Raw genomic sequence first — 4,477 nt, forward strand, 5'->3', positions numbered from 1 at the left:
TCTATCTGATTCCATGCCATTGGTCTCCATTCCTGGGAAGAGATTCTGCACCAGCAGCACATACCACTGTGAGGGCAAGTACAAGATATCTGCTTTTAGTAGCTGCTATAGTTCTTCTGTAAAACTTCATTTCCAAAAAAAAGGACTATCATCCTTTTCAATCTGTGGGCTAGAGATCCTTGTTACATGCCCAGAATTACCTGTTTTAAGTATAACTTTGTTGGATGCCCAGTGACATGCTTTGACTGTGTCTCCACGCAAATCTCATCTTGAATTATAGCTCCCATAATTCCCATATGTTGTGAGAAGGACCTGGTGGGAGATAATTGAATCATGGGGCAGTTTCCCCAATATTGTTCTCCTGGCAGTGAATACGTCTCAATAGATCTGACGGTTTTATAAGGGGAAACCTGTTTCACTTGGTTCTCTCATTCTCTCTTATCTGCTGCCACATAAGATGTGGCTTTCGTCTTCTGACATGAGCGATGTGGAATGTGAGTCCATTAAACCTCTTTTCTTTATACATTAAAAAAAAAAAAAAAATACAAAATTAGCTGGGCATGGTGGCGCACGCCTGTAGTCCCAGCTACTCAGGAGGCTGAGGCAGGAGAATCACTTGAACTCAGGAGGGGGAGGTTGCAGTGAGCTGAGATTATGCCACTGCACTCCAACTTGGGAGACAGAGCGAGACTCCATCTCAAAAAAAAAGAGACAGACATATAGAGACACATGGACCCACCGAATAGCATAGAGAGCACCAGCCTTTGTGAGGATGGACGGACACCGTGGATGGGATGTAAAATGGTGCAGCCGCTGTCCAGAACCCCATGGTGATTCTGAATTAAAAATGGAACTACCACATGATCCAGCAATTTCCTATACAAACTGAAAAGAACTCAAAGCTATTTCTATACACATGTTCATAATAGGATCACCTGAGGTCAAGAGTTCGAGACCAGCCTGGCCAACATGGTGAAACCCCCATCTCTACTAAAAATACAAACATTAGCTGGGCGTGGTGGTGCACCTGTAATCCCAGTTACTCGGGAGGCGGAGGCAGGAGACTCACTTGAACCCGGGAGGTGGAGGTTACAGTGAGCTGAAATCACACCACTGCACTCCAGCCTGGGCAACAGAGCGAGACTCCATCTCAAAAAACAAAAAAGGAAGAAAGGAGATGGGGTTGATAGTTGCACAAGATGACGTAAGTATTTAGTACCACTGAACTGCACACTTAAAATCGCTTAGACAGTAAGTTTTATGTTACGTGTATTTTGCTACAATAAAATGTGAGAAAACATTTTAAATGGTCCTTTTTCTCTCTCTTTTTTTTTTTTTGAGACGGAGTCTCGCTCTGTCACTCAGGCTGGAGTGCAGAGGCGCGATCTCAGCTCACTGAAATCTCTGCCCGTTCCTCGAGTCTCCGAGTCCATTCTTCAGGTTTGGACAGGTGAATGTGTGTTTCCCACATAATCACTGAAAATAGGAGGTAAGTGATGGCAAGGCTACAGGGAATCTGCTCACCAGAATGTGAAGAGCAGCCACCTCGGAAACCCATTTGGAGGTTCCTCTGACAGTTACACAGAGTCACCCCATGACCCAGCGATTCCACTTCCAGGTATACACCAAAGAGAAATTAAAACAAGAGCTTGAACAGATACTTGTACACAGATCTGTGACTGAAACACCGGGGTTCAGGCTGGGTCCTGCTGCTTGTTATACAAACAGACCGAGTCCTGCCAGGAAAGAAGGCTCAACTCCAGTGCTGCTGCAGGGAGATGGGAACTCAGCCTCAAATCTGTCTCCTCCACTGCCTAAAATTAGGGGTTTATAGCAGAGAAGAAATGCAGCTGTGTGTGGGAAAATTAGGGAGGGTAAGGAAGAGTTGGTCAACAGGAGCAGGTGGCCAGCTGGGCAATCATGAGGGGTGAGGGGTCTGGCCTCTCACTGTCCAGATGCTGTGATCTGGTGGGTTCCCGCTTCTTGGTGCGATCTGGAGGCCCAATGGCTGGTTTCCTGAGAAAGCAACTCAGATAAGACAAATGTAACTTTCTAAAGTTTTAAGACTGGGAGGGCCAATTTCTATGTTTATTTAAAAGAAACCATAAACATCTGTTCTATGGGACAATTGGGCCAGTTTCAATATTCCTAAAGTGGAACGAATTATGGAAAGATGCTGCAACACAGATGAGTGAACCTTGAGAACATGAGGCTAGGCAAAGGACAAATATTGCAATATTCCACTTACACAAGGTCCTTACAGGAGGCAAGTTCAGAGACAGAGAGAAGAGAGGTTAACCAGCAGTGGGTGCGTGGGGGGAATGGGGAGTTACTGCTTAATGCGTTTTTGTTTTATTTTTTTCAGACGGATTCTCGCTCTGTTGCCCAGGCTGGAGTGCGGTGGCGCCATCTCGGCTCACTGCAAGCTCCGCCTCCGGGTTCACGCCATTCTCCCGCCTCAGCCTCCCAGGTAGCTGGGACTACAGGCACCTGCCACCATGCCAGGCTAATTTTTTGTATTTTTAGTAGAGACGGGGTTTCACCGTGTTAGCCAGGATGGTCTCGATCTCCTGACCTCGTGATCCGCCCATCTTGGCCTCCCAAAGTGGTGGGATTACAGGCTTGAGCCACTACGCCTGGCCTCGTGCTTGCTTTTTGGGAAGACAAAATTTGAAAACAGACCATCATGATGGTTACATAAGTTTAATGCCACTGAATTGTTCAGTAAAAATGGTTTAAATGGTAGGTTTTATGTTATGCATATTTTGCCATCATTTAAAATATTAAAATTTAAAATTATTTTAAAAGAAATAGTAAAGGGTACAAAGGTTTAAACACAGAATTACCATAGGGCCTCCCAATTCGACTCCTAGATTTATACCCTAAAGAACTGAGAACAGGAGCTCAATGTCCTCGTGGCACCGTTACAGAGGGCAGAGTGGACACCACCCACGCGTCCATCCAGAGAGGAAGGAACAAGCGGAATCAGTCTCCATGCTGTTACCGCCGCAGGTTCTCACCTTGCCACGCAACAGAAACTGACACAAGGCCAGACACACTTCTCCCAGATAAGGTCTATTAAGGCCGGTGCGGTGCTCACGCCGGTAATCCCAGCACTTTGGGAGGCCGAGGCGGACGGATCACCTGAGATCAGGAGTTGGAGACCAGCCTGGACAACATGGCGAAACCCTGTCTCTACCAAAAATAAAAAATAAAAAATAAAAAAAAATTCGCCGGTGTGGTGGCGGGCACCTGTAGTCCCGGCCACTAGAGAGCCTGAGGCCTGAACCCCAGAGGCGGAGGTTGCAGTGAGCCGAGATCGCGCCTCTGCACTCCAGCCTGGGCAAAAGAGCGAGGCTCCATCTCACATGCACAGTTTATTAAGACCCGGGAAGGAGGCTCTCGGGCTCCCGAAGGCGGGTCCTGCTCGGTTTCCTGGAGGGTCCCGCGTCAGCGCAGGTGCGGCGGCTGCTGGCTGCGCACGCGGAGTAGAAATGATGCCGACCCGTGCGCGGCGCGCGGAAGACACCGGCAGGCTCCGCCCAGGGGGCGGATTTCCGCGTGAGGAGGCGGCGCAGTCTGCGGCCGGCACCTCCCGCCCCGCGCGCGCGTCCAGACTCTGCCCGTCTCCACTTCCCCACGGCACCTGCGAGGTCTCCGCGGGGCTGGCGCCAGGGAGGGGGGAATAATCAGACGGGATGGCCCAGGCCCTACCCCAGCGCGGGCTCCATCCACGGAGTATTATTCCCTCCTGAGAAGAGCGCGGGCCTGATCCCCGCTCCGCCGCGGACGAACCGTAAGACGCGATTCTAAGCGAAAGACGCCGGAACGCAACAGCCACAGCACGCAGGGCTGCACCGAGCGGAGGTCGGCACAGGCAGGTCCGCGGAGCGGGGGGCTGCAGGGCCCGGGCGGGCGCGGGGAGCGGCTGCCCACGGGCCGGCTCCGCTCGGGCAGAGGCTGTTCCGGAGCCCGGGACGGTGCAGGTCCCGCAACACCGCGGGGGGCGCCGAGCTGAGCCCTGCGACGCGGCGTGTGTGACGTGAGCTCCGCCTCCATCAGTGTGAGGACGCGAACGGCGTTCTGAAACGCAGACACGTGCCAATTCGAATGTTCGCGCCAGCGCAGAGCCCACTGAGAGCAAAACAAGACAACCCGGAGTCAGAAAGCTCAGGAGCCACCCACAGGATCCACCGTGATGTTTCTCGCAAATTACCGCGAAAACAACCGGACTTGAAAATAAACGCGACCCACCTGGTTCCCGGAAGGAGACGCGGATCCGGGCGAAAGGCGTCAGTTCTCCCTCGCTCGTCCCGTAGACGCCGCGCAGGCCCCGAGCTCCCGAGCGGCGGCTTGAGACCCCGCGGGTCACCTGGGAGCTCCTCCGGCAGAACCAGCCAAAAGCTCCCAGCGCAGAGGAGGGCCGGCGGCTTCCCTCCCCGACCTCGCCCCGCCCGCGCGGACGCCCCCGACCCCA

The sequence above is a fragment of the Rhinopithecus bieti genome, unplaced genomic scaffold (assembly GCF_001698545.2).
Source record: "Rhinopithecus bieti isolate Rb0 unplaced genomic scaffold, ASM169854v2 scaffold_1037, whole genome shotgun sequence".
In the NCBI taxonomy this organism is placed as follows: Eukaryota; Metazoa; Chordata; class Mammalia; order Primates; family Cercopithecidae; genus Rhinopithecus; species Rhinopithecus bieti.